Source organism: Lepidothrix coronata, unplaced genomic scaffold (assembly GCF_001604755.1).
Source record: "Lepidothrix coronata isolate B3197 unplaced genomic scaffold, Lepidothrix_coronata-1.0 Scaffold92, whole genome shotgun sequence".
Taxonomy (NCBI): Eukaryota; Metazoa; Chordata; class Aves; order Passeriformes; family Pipridae; genus Lepidothrix; species Lepidothrix coronata.
In genome coordinates, this window is record NW_016690272.1 from 279,216 (window position 1) to 291,962 (window position 12,747).

At 48.2% G+C, this 12,747-nt stretch overlaps 1 protein-coding gene across 1 annotated transcript in view; it reads left to right on the forward strand.

Moving 5' to 3' along the window:
• SPTBN1 (spectrin beta, non-erythrocytic 1) overlaps positions 1-12,747 on the forward strand; it is a 114,713-nt gene that overhangs the window by 51,420 nt on the left and 50,546 nt on the right.

Below are 12,747 nucleotides of genomic sequence, written 5' to 3' on the forward strand. Positions count from 1 at the left end.
GGAGCTGCAGAGCTGTCCTGCACAGGGCACAGACGTGTCCTGGGACACCAGGATCCTCGGGGGTCTGGGGGTGCCCTTTGAGCAGCCAGTTTAGCAGTCGCCTTCCTGCTTCCAAGATTTACCTTGTAAAGGCTTTGATTCCTGGGAGCAGTGACCTGCATGGCTCCAGGGGGTGATTACTGACCTGGGACACCCTACTTTGTCTACCAAATGGGGCACTGGCATTTCTTGTCATGGTAATTTCTGGTAAAGGCTGAATTTCATTCCACATGAAATGTGTTTGTTCATGCGTCTGGTTTACACGGATTTTTGGCTTTTTTCTCCCCTACCTTCCCAAATCCACCGAAGTTGCAAATATATTCCTGTTCTGTGGTAAATTTTGCTTGATTTCCTGCTGTCTGCAACACTGCAAAGCCTGCATGTGTCACGGCATCCAACTCCCGGGTTTGGCGAACACCTGAGCACGGGCTACACGGTTGGAAGCCCTGTCAGAAGGGTTTTAAAGGGATCTCAAACTCACTTGAACGTGCATTTCTGTGAAAGCTGGGCCCTTATCCTTTCCAGTGCAAAGATCCCTGCAAACATACCTGAATCCTTGACTCAGCTTTTGGGCAAAGATTTACCTTTTCTGGTCGTGGGGTTTGGTACTTGTGAAGATAGAGAAGGCAGGTTAAAAGGGCTCAGGGTAAGGTATTTATGCTCATGTGGTCAGTGTTGATACAGGCCGAAAAGTAAACATTTAGGTTGGATTTGGCTCCTCACTGAAATAACAACAGTGAACATTTACAGCTCTGAGCTGTTGGCTCAGGTTTTCTGCAGTCTGTTCTCTTCAGTTTTCATTCAGAGTATATTTGTAATATTTGGGGTTTTAGCTGTGTGTGTAAGAAACTTGATTTGAAAACAAACAGAAATCTCTAGGGGCTGTAGCCCTTTCAAAAAGGGTAATTCTGTGCACTTTTTGCAGCTCTGAGCTGGTGAGGCAAACAAAGCCTGTCAGCAGGTATTTTCACATGGGACAGCGAGGTGGTTTGAATACCCTGGGGGTGATTTGTAGGCAGAGTTAGAGCAGTAAAATGATTTGTGTGATGGTGGTGACTGGTGTAAATCCCCCTAGCTCTGTGGATCTGGGAATGCAGCACAGGAACCAGCCCTTGGGTGTTCCTGCATTCCGGGTCTTCAAGAAGCTCCGTGTCACACTGTTTTGTAGGCATGTTGTAACCACCTGGGAGTACAGGCTCCTATTCCAAATATTTTTCCTATCCAAGAGCCCTATTCAAATGGATTGTGGGTTTTGCCATTAACTTCTGTGGAAAGTGGGGCAATAAAAAAAGCCAACGGACAGAGATGAAAGTGGTGATAAAACACCAGAACAATAGTTGTCTTCCATTCCTGAGCCCTTCCCCAAGTTGGGTTTGTGATTTCCTCCTTTTCCTTCATTTCTTTCATCTTTCTGTTTTCTGTTGGGTGCTTGCTTTGACTATTGAAGTGGAGGAGCTGCTACCTAAGCTCAGTAAAAAACTGGTGAAGAAAATCAAATTACAGTATGATTCACAAAATCCCCATTTCCCTGTACTAAACTGTGAGATCCCAGCACAGGGTGTGGGGTTTGGTAACTGCACTTCTACTCAGAGGCTGAATTTCATGAGTGTCTGAGTACTGACAGCTCTGAAGGCTTTTTTGTCCCAGTTTAAGTGGAATTGAGAGTTGTTAAGTATCAGTTATTAAGTAGCTGTGAAAATGAGTTATCTTCATTGAATAGATGGGGTTGGGAAACCGTTACACCAAATATTGGGAATTAGTCCCTGTTAGCTTTCAAAGCTATGCTGAAGGAGATAGAATAACATAAATAAGGTGTTTGAGAGTCTGCTTTGCTCTTCCCACAAGAAATGGAATCTGGAATTTCAGTTGGAGGTTTATATCTGGGCCTGGCAGGTAATGGCCTTTATCCCAGTGTGATTGTCTGAGTGAAGTGACATAAGGACAGCAAAGATTGAAGTTGTTTAATGAGTATTAGTAAACAACTCCCCTCCCAGCTCCAAATGAGTCCTTTCAAAGGAAAGGGTCATTTGTGGAGAGTAAGGAACTCGTGCATCACTCACTATATGCATTTTCACCAGCAGTGAGCAATTTTCGGCTCCCATGCCCTCCTTAATTACATGAGGCTCACTGCTCCTGCAAATGCATATAGCTGAGTCCTCACATTTCTGTCAGAGCAGAAAAGACCAGAGGGATGGGAAACGACCAGAGGGATGGATGGGGAGCACTGGTGCTTGTGACTCGTGCTGAGGAGCCCAAGGTCGCGGTGGCCGGGAGAGCCCACGGTCACACAAAAGCCCTTGTGCGGTGGCTGCTGGAACGAGGGTATCCCGGGCTGAGAGCCTCCTTTGTTGGGAGGGAACTACTGTAGCCAAACTAATATTAACCAGGCTGGGAGCCCAGCTCAATGCCCCAGTGTTCGGGAGAAAGGAGCTTACAGAGAAAGGCCCTTCAGTGTGAGGGGACAGCGCAGACACGCAGGCAGCCGTGGGCCATGGGCTGGGGGCCACGGCCCGGCCTTTGCAAAGGCTTCTCAAAGGCCTGCCATTACCAAGTGGCCTTTTCACGGCATAACTGGAAGTGCTGGTAATTCCACGTTCAGTCAAGTTGGGTTTGTGCTTAAAAATATAACTGGAACTCTTGAAAGCACAGGCCCAATTACATGGACACAATAGACTGACACTGGACGGGGCCACGGTGCTGCTTGGTGGGAATCAGTAGCGTGCACAGCCCTGCACTGGCTTTGGTAAAACTGTATTGGGGTGGTTGTAAATATTTGTTATACATTATTGAGATGGGCAAAGAGCAAAAGCATCATCCCAAATGGCATTGTAAAGGAGGCAGGTTTGGTGTCCCTTGCAGAGACCTCAAACATCTCTGCCTTGGATGTTGCCAAAAAGGCAAGGCAGGTGTTTCTGAGGATTGGTGTGAGTTTGAGGTTAGACTCTGTAAGTTCTCTTGTCTGTTGTAGTCCTGCCAGAACTCAGTTTTCAGGTGGAGTAGCTGCCCGATTGCTCACCAAGCAGTCAGTGCAGAAAGCGGGGTGGTGAGCTACAAACACGATCTGTGTGACCGCAGCGCTCGAATCACAGGCAGAGGGCTGACCTTATGCCTGCAGAGATTAAACAAAACAACATGTGGTTACAAAGAGATTTAAGAGTTTATCTGAACAGAATAAACGCTGCCTGCCCAGATTTTTCTTGGAAAAAAACCCCCATGTTTTAAGGAAGATACTTAAATTTCACTTAATGGCTTGGCATTTATTCAGAAAATCAGCCAATATGCGGTACCCACTTCCCAGATAATCTGAACTAAGGCAACCCCGTTAAAGGAACTGCACAGCAGCACAGTGCTGAGGGATTTGATTTCTCAAATCCAGGCCTGCTCCTGCATTTTTCTGGAATAACAACTCCTCCTTGGTTTCAGCTTCTCCATGCTAGTGACATATGTTGGGTTCAGCCTTCTGCTTCCAAAAAACCCCCAAAAGTGCAGTTCTCAGTGCCCATTTTGTCCAGGCAGTGTTTCCAGTTTTTGTAAGTATGATCTGATTGTGATTTGGTTCCAGGAAAAAAGAGAAGTGCAAACCTGGCTGTTACCTCTGCAGTCGACTAACTACAGTTTGCTTTGGGTAATGATTAATTCTCCATCTAGTTTAGTATCTTTCCACAGTTATTTCCAGGGACACTAGACTTTGGTAGAGCAACGGCTGCTCGTTTCAGGGTGTGCCTGGCAATCCCGTGGAAGAGGCTGCTGTGAAATCACGGTGTGACTGTACTGTGATTGCAGTCTGGGATGAGTAACAACCATTAGGGAATGGCACTTAGGTAAGGCTCTGAATAAATAGGGGAGGTGTCTGGGAACAGCAGATATTGGTTGTGCCCTGAACTTCTGACCTTTCTGTTACTCACGACAGGGTGTTCAATAATTTGGGTTAACTCTGCCTGGTGTCTCATGTTCCCTGAATAAAAAGGAATTCCTTGGGATGCAGTGTCCATCCCCACTCCCACCCCGAGTCAAGGGGCTGGGCTGTGCCCCCACGTACTGGGGCTGGAGGTGCTGGTGAAAGCCATGGGGTCTGTGGCACTTCTGTACTTAAGTGGATGAAGTCTAATTGGATCCAGGCTCTAATCTCGAGCCCAAAAAGCAAGGAAAGGACATTGGGAACTGTTTTAGCTATGGCTGTGGGAACTGCATCTGCTTCCTCGGAAGGGAATTGTCCCCCATTCCCTCCCCATGTCTTTGTTCACCCTGTGGGGTGTGAGTTGAGTTCCATCCTTGTGCCCTCTCCTGGGAACAGGAAGGTGTGTGTTGCTTCCAGCTCCAGGAAGTTGCTTTAGAAAGTTGGCAGTGCCTGCAGCCGTTTCCCGAGTGTTCCCAGGGTGAGGCCCTGGCCACTGTCACTCGTGCAGGTGCACTGATAATCCCTCAGCCCTTAACAGCAGATATGTGCTCCTTGCCCCTGGACCCGATGGCTCTTAGTTCTTGCCTCAGTCCTCACAGAAGGAGCTGCCAGGGCGAGACATGGAACTGTGGCACAGTTTTTCCATAAATCCACTGCTGCTGATAGATTACTGAGAGCTTCTCTCTCTGCCTCTCCTCCAAAACAAACGTGTCTGATAGGGAATGTTATAAAATCCCCGTGATATAAACCTTATTTGCTGGAACATTTGCTCCCAACAGTTGACTTGCCCTGGTATTTGCCAGCCTGTGGGTGCTAATGATGCTCTGTGCCCTGTGCTCCTGGCGCCAGCCGAGTTCCAGCCAATTCCTCACTGCAGATCCTTTCTTCCTAAATAAAAGCAGTCTCAAGTTGTCCTGGAGAGCAGACAACACTTGAGGACACCTCATATGTAAAGCCCTCAGCTGTGCAGCGTGTCCTGGCAGTGTCATCCCCGAAGGGATGGATCCAAGCTCTGCCCTGGCGCCAGGAGAGCTGCTCCCCAGGCTGGCTCTGGCAGGGCTGGGACACACACGGGTAAAGCAGCAGCTCAGAGGGGACTTCCCCTGCTTTTCTTGAGTGACTGAAATGACTGGGTAGGGCGGTGCCATCTCCGCAGTCCCCGTTTCAGGGTGCTGGGTACGGGGCTGTCCCTTTCCTCTCCTCCATCCTCAGGAGTGTGGCCCATCCCAACCAGTCCCTGGCAGCTTTCAAGTGTCCCTGTGTGAGCCACCTAATGCCAGAACACCTTTTGTTTTCTGTGCTGCACAACTCAGCTCTCCCTTCTGGTGTGGCTCCTGTTGCCAAGTTTAGAAACATGTCCCTGGCATGAGCTGCAGGTCACCGTGGACTCCACATTCAGGACTGTGTTCATGGAGCTTTTCCTTCTGCGCAAACACCTGAGGTGTTTGAGTTGGGCTGAAATGTGCCTGTAAGTTTGGAGACCTGGAAATCAGTGAGTTGCCACAGGTCAGGCTTCAGGAACACACAGGTCAGTGTAAGGTGCCATAAATGCATTTTATGCATTTTATGTACCCGTGGTGTGCCCTGGGGCTGTGTAAGATGGGTGCAAGCACACAGATAGTCAAGGAATCTCTGCAAACGTGCAAGAGTTCTGTGCTTAACCAATACCTGAACTATGTGCTAATGACATTGCTGTCACATTAGCAGGCAACTGGGAGCATTAATTAGACACTGAGCTTTCAGAACTTAGTGTGTTCTGTGTTTCCTTTATTTACAGCCATTATCTTATAGTCTGCTTGGGGCTTTGTTCTGGTTTTGGGGGTTTTTAAAGAAAATACCACAACACCCTTTCACATTTTAAGGGAGGAATGCAGAGCCCTCATGCAAGGTGGTTAAGGAGGCCTCAGTGAAATGACTGATCAGGGGTGTTTGGGTGCTTTTATATTGATTAGGCTGAGCTACTGATGTTGCCACTTAATTTTCTGATTGTGCTAAAAATGAAGGAAGTGAAGTGAGGGTAAATTCTTGGGAGGTGCCCTGGACACCATGTGGGGCCTTCCAGTTGTTGTGATCAAGGCCTGGCACACTCAGTACAACTCACAAGTCCACTTTTAAGACTAGAAAAACAAGTGATGTTTCTGGAGGAAGATACACTTTTAAGGTGTTCAAAGTATAATTTTACCCAGCTAATTCCTTCAAATTTGCATTGCCTTTTAAATCTCAGAGAGACCTTGGAGGGTTTCAAACAAAGGGGATTTTTTGTTGATACTGATTTGAAAGTTGTTCCCTGGGTAGGAAATACCATGCTGGAAAGGGATCTCTTTTCCCCACTCTTGCATAACTCCAAAGGCTAAAATGGTTTTGCTTAAACATTCCACATTGTCCCACAAAAGCAGATCCATAAATGACCTTTGGATTGGAATCCAGCAGACCAGCAGGAAAGTGTTGAGGTGAGGAACTGGAATGCATGTGCGACTTGTTTGTTGCCTCAGGAGTCCCAAGAAAGATTTCTTACTATTAATTATTATTTTTTAATTGCCACATAGATTTCTTAAAAACCCCTTTAATACACAGAGAGTCTGGTTGGAATGTGAGTTCACACTGATGTTGTGGTTCAGTTTTCTGGAGCTTTCCTCACCCAAGTGAGCAGGTGAAGGTGTCAGTTCCCCCAGGCTCCAAAGGCACCAACTCCAGGACTCCCTGGGGAGCTCTGCATGATGGGTTTGCAGATTAGAGCCAGAGAAGATTAGGGATTTTTCCTCTAATGCTTCTTATTGGCAGTTTGTTTCAAATCTCATTAAAATTAATGCATTTTTAAAACTCCCTTTTTAGAAATAACTGCATTTTATAGATACCAGGGTTCCCTTCAGTTACACAAGTGATTTTAATTGTAATCTACAATATTTTTGTTGCTGTTATTCATTCAACTTTCACCCTTGGGATCTAGCTTGGATCCCAGGCTTGCTGAGCCATGGCCTGGCTTACCTGTGGTGTTGCTGCTTTTCTCCAGCATCCTGTCAGCACAGTGTAGTGCATCTGACTCCACAAAACAGCAAGAACATAACAATGGGAAATTACTGTGTGGCCATGGAAACTGCAGGAACTAAACACATTGCTCAGCAAGGCTCGGAATTCAGCTCCTATTAATCCCTGATCAACACCCTGGTTGTTTAAATATGTGTGCTTCCATTTCAAATATTTCTGGGATAATGAAAATTATAATTTAACAGCAATTAATTATAATGATAACATCTCTTAGCACAGAGATTTAATATTTTGAAAGGATTAAATGCAGCCATCATAGATTTCTTTTTTTTCTATTCATGCTTTTCTGTCATTAAGGTGAAATTAGATTTAAACACAAAACCAACAAAGGTTTGGCATTTCTTTCATCTGTTTGGCATTTCTGCTTTGCCACCACAGTGAGTTTTTAAAGGAGCATGGTCAAAACATACCACAGCTTGGACTTTTCTCTCCATGTAATGTCTCAACCTGTGCCTCAGCTGAAAGCAGAGATGCCCCAGCTCTCTGAAATCCCTCGGTGGGATTCCATGGGGATCCTGGCAGTGCAGTCTGGCCCGTTCTTGTTTAATCTTGAGAATGCTTCACGTTGGAAGAGCAGTTCATTTGGCCCAACACACCTGCTCAAAGCAGGGGCACCTTCCATGCTAGGGCAGGTTGCTTAGGGCTTTGTCCTCTTGGGACGTGCATATCCCTGAGGATGGAGATCCCACAGCCTGTGGGGATCTGTCTGCATACCCCCACAGTGAGAGCCTTCCTGCTGGGAGTCCTCAGTGATGGGCTTTTTTGCCAGAAAGGATGGAATTGGCCATGCATTGTCTTCCCAGGGAATGCAGAGCCCTGGTGGCCATCTCTCAGTGACTCATCCTGGTTAACAGCTACAAGGCTGTGTTTCCCAATCCCTGGCTGAGGAGGATCCCAGGCTGGTCACATAGTTGCCTTGTAGGAATAGCAGTGCCCGTGCCCCTGTAGTCCTGTGTGAGAGCTGCTGCATTCCCGGAGTGCTGGGAAGAGGGAGGAGTGCTGGTGGGAAATAATGAAAACACCCCAGCTCCTTCTCCCTGCCCTTGTTTTCCTTCCTATAGACGAGTGGGAATCCACTGTAAAAACTCTCCTTCTGCTGGGTTTGGTGAACGTGGGCAGAAATAAGACAGGGAAGTACCTGGCATGTTCCCTGCCCATGCCAAGCCCTGCTCTCACCCTCTCCAACCCTGCCCATCAGACAGTGGTTTGGACAAGTATGGAAGACTATTTTTGTCCCCCCCAAAATCCCCTGGCACTTCCCTGCATTATGCTGATAGTGCTTGTTAAAGGAAACCACTGAGACCCCCACAAGGCTGTGTGTCCTTGAAATAGTGCAGTGACCTCAGGTCTGCATTGTTCTCCTGTGGGAACGTCCCAGGCAGTGTCCTGGGACAGGCGACGCTTTTTCCAGGCTCCTTTCGATGAGGTGATCTGTCTCTCCTACGCAAAAGGGGAGAATGGCAATGAACACAAAGCACTGACATTGGATCAGCCAGGAGGGGTTTGTGTCCCTGCTTGGAAAATGCCCCCAGCACTGAGGCATTTTCGTGCTGCTGTTGAAAGGAGGCCCATTTGAAGGACTGAACTGCTACTTTGTGTAAAAATGGTTTCGTAACATCCTTCTTCAGAAAGGAAAAAGAGAGGCCCAGAGGAGGTACCAAGACAACCAGAGGGATGGAGCAGCTCTGCTGTGAGGAAAGGCTGGGAGACCTGGGATTGTACAGCCTGGAGAAGAGAAGCTTTGGGGTGACCTGATTGTGGCCTTCCAGTGCCTGGAGGGAGCCTGCAGGAAACAGAGAGAGAGACTATGTACAAGGGCCTGGAGTGACAGGACAAGGGAGAATGGCTTCCCACTGCCAGAGGGCAGGGTTAGATGAGATGTTGGGAAGGAATCCTTCCCTATGAGGGTGGGGAGGCCCTGGCACAGGTTGCCCAGAGCAGCTGTGGCTGCCCCATCACTGGAAGTGTCCAAGGCCAGGTTGGATGGGGCTTGGAGCAACCTGGGCTAGGGGAAGGTGTCCCTGCCCATTGGGGTTGGACTGGATGGGCTTTAAGGTGATTCCAACCCAAACCATATGATTCTGTGATACAGTTTGGGGCCAGGCCTCGGTCCTGATGAACATTTGTCTCAAGAATGGCCTTCAGTAACGTGGGCTGGTGTGTGTAACCCAGGGCACAGGGTGGGGTTGAAGCTGCAGGCGGGTGTAGGTGTTTCCAAGAGCAGCACCCAGAAGTGTTAAACCACTTGAATCAGCCACTGGAAAGGTTGTGTTCCTGTCGGTGCTTTGCATTTCGTAGAGAACAACAAGCAGTCAGTGGGTTTCCTGGAGCAGCAGAGGAGCAGCTGAGTGGTGGCTGTTGGTGCACTGGGCTGCCAGGGGTGTTCTCCACAGCAGGGAGCTGGGCCTGCTGTGGGACGTAGTTCCATGGTTTTGTATTCCAGTTCTCCTGGAGTTAAACAGGCAGTTCACATAACCTGTGCCAGTGCAGGGACAGCTGAGCACACACTGCTCTAAAGCTGCTTAAACATGTCATCTTCATCTCCTGCATTAAAGGAAAAATCAAAATCAAAAGCTGAGTTCTTCCCCCAGTTTAATCTGTCAAACCCAGATGACTGTTACATTTCTTTTATTTGCTGTGGGAGACTTTTTGCAGATGAACATAATCATTCTTGTCCATGAATCCAAAGCTGGCTTTGGGAAGGTTTGTTTCTGTGTTGCTGACACCAAAATGCCATAAACTCTGTGTAAAAATAAAGACAATGAGGGGACCTGCCCTTCCACAGCCCGGATTGCTTGGCTGGCTCCCGGCCATTGTTCTGTGCTTGGTGTCATTGTGTGAGGGAGTTCAGTGCCATCAAAGAGACAAAGCAGCACAATTGTTTGTCCCACATGCTGCATTATGGAGCTTTCCCTTTTGCTTTCCAGAGCAGTTTCCAGCAGTGAAAGTAGTCACATGCTGTAGTGTTTAATAGGGAAGGGTAGATATTTAATAGGATTTAGGAGCTGGCTGGTGCATCCTAGTAAAAGCAAATGGATTGCTGAACACACCCCGACTTCTCCACAATAGTCTCCATGTAGCAGAGTCAGGAAAGCAGCAAGGATTTTGCTCCTGAAGAAATCACCAGCTAAACAAAACATGAACAAAATCCCCTCGTTGCTGTGTCATCTTTAACATTTGCATTCAAGTTCTTGTCTAAGTCATGTTGGAGCATGTAAAATCTTTGGTGTGATCTCACCCTTTGGGATGGGAAGTCACTCCACAGATTACTTTGTGCCACAAAATAACCATTAACAAATGCATCCTGTTTGCATCAGAGCCATCAGCTGCTCCATCCCCTTTCCTCCTGTGGGCCAGACTGAAAGGGAAGGAGGTGCCTTTTCCTAAGCCCTGGACCCACGTGTATCATGTTCTCTGTGTGCCCTGTGTAGGTTTGACTTGCTGCAGCTTTCCTTCTGGTTTGTTCCTTGTCTCTGCACATGTGTGTTAAGGACTTGTGTTTTCTAATTAAGCTCCTTTTTCCCCCCATTTTCACCAACCCCAGCTTTCAGTCCTGCCCCACCACCTGCAGCTGGAGAAAAGCAGCATCCACTGTTCAGTTTATTGCCTTGCTGCTAAAGGGGAGATGGTTATAGGGCACCTGAATGTTGGGAGAAACTGATTTTATTTCTTTTTCTCTACAGGATCCTCCTGAGCGAGTGATCCTTCCTCCTTCCTTCATCTTCTTCCCTATAGACCAGTTCCAGTGTATTTCTATTTAGACTCTCTGTGCCTTTACTGTGCATGCTTAAGCATTGTTCTCTCTGGGCTTCCTGATGCCACAAGGACTAACAGAGCCTGTGTGGGACCATGTGGAAAGGCCATCATTTGGGAATGTTTATCCAAGCAGATGTTTCTCTCCTCAGCTGCTCCGGTGTGGATACCCAGAGGTGCTCTTTTCCCCTTTGGGCTATATTTAGTGCTGCATCCCTTGAGTGATTTGCAGTGTTCATGCCTCCTGGAACAGCAGAGGTTTGGACCTGTGTTAGAATTATTTTATACTCACAATTGCTCTTGGGTGAAGGTTATCACAGCTCATCCACTCAGGTTGTTTCCTGATAAAATCTTCCTTGATCACCACATTCTGGTCCCAGTAGCTGATCTGCCCTGCTCTCAGGCATCTTTCTCAACTGAGAAACCTCCAAGCACAGCTGGAATTTGTGAAGCTGTGAGTGTTCCTGGCTATCTCACTTCATACCCCCACACCCGTGACAAAGGGTAGGGTGATATCCTGCACCCTGAAAACCTGCAGCAATGGGAACGTTGGCCTGTGAAAGGAAGCTCTGTTTTCTCTGTGCTCAGTTCAGCAAGGTTATGGTCTGGGAAGTTCTGGGAAGCTGTGGATAGTGGATATCAGCAAAAGTGGTGTGCCTGGAGCAGTGCTCAGCTGATCTCTGAGTCAGGGTGTTCAGCAGTGCTCCGGGTAGGGCACGCACTGGCTGCTGTAGGGAAAACAGGAATGATTCTAAACTGGGAAAATTACTTTCAGCATGGTATAAACTTGTAGGTGACCTGCTTTTGGAGCTAGGGATTAAAAGTCATCCATAATTTGTCTTGAGGTATCCCAGGGATCCATGGACGCTGGCAGTGCCTGGAGCAGCTGCTGGGCTCTGCAGGGAGGCTGTCAGTGCCTGGTGGCTGGGCTGTCCTGCGGTGTCTGAGCACAGGCAGCAGCCCCAGGCTGCTCCTTCCAGCTCTCCCTTTGTGCTCCAATGTCTCTGTTTCCTGCAGGAGCATTTTGGCTCCTCTGAGAGCACCCCTTTCCTGCCCAGGGCTGGCAGGAGTGTCACAGCCCCTGTGCAGGGGCACCACCCGGCTTTGCTGTTCGGTTTGGAGCGGAGTCCAGGTCAGTGTGTTGGAAATGTGGTTTGCCCGGTGTGGAGGAGCGAGCAGGTCATCTTGGAGCTGTGTTTAGCAAGCAGGGGCCGCACAGGGAACCTTTGCCAGGGCAGTGGTCGGTGCTGCAGGTTTGGGGGAGCACAGAGGGGCTTCTCCCAGGTGGCTCTGCAGGCCCTGCCTTTCCCAGGGCAGTTACTGGAACAGCTTCACCATTCTTCTGGCTCAGCCCTGTTGAGGTCACGCAGCAGAGTGAGCGTGTGACAGAGGGGGATGTGTGTGACCCCCCTCCCGCTGTCCCGCACTGGGGACTCTGGGCTCTCACTAAGTTGACCACATTTTTGTCAGGATTTTTTCTCATCAAATTAGCAGAGGAAGATTTGTCTCTCCTCAGGCGAGGAAGGGACTGGCTGCCTGTTTGTGATCCTTTGCAGCCCTGTTTATGTGAGTTCCAGTGTACAAACTCCCGTTTATTTACCAAACTCCTAAACAAAGTCAGTCCTTGATGTATCACAGTCCCGGCGCTGGGGTTTGCAAACCCCTGTGTGGTGGTGGCATTGTCGTGTCCTTCCGCACGAAGGACATTTCCTTCCCAGTGTTGCCTCAAGATAAGTTGGATTCTCCATTATCGATTCTGTGCTTCCGTTTCCCTGCTGTGTGTGTTTTGCATGTTGCCAGTTTCTCTTTACCCTTGGGAAACAAATGTTTTCACAAGCTGTAGGACACCTGGGGCTCCACCCATATCCTCTAGTTTGAATTAATCTTCAAAATCTGTAGCTGTGTTTTTGAAAGCATGAAGGACATTTGTCAAAACCATCACTTGAGGTTCATAAATAGCGCTCAGGGCCCGTGGCTGATGTTAAATCCTCAGTGTCACCACTCATGGGTGC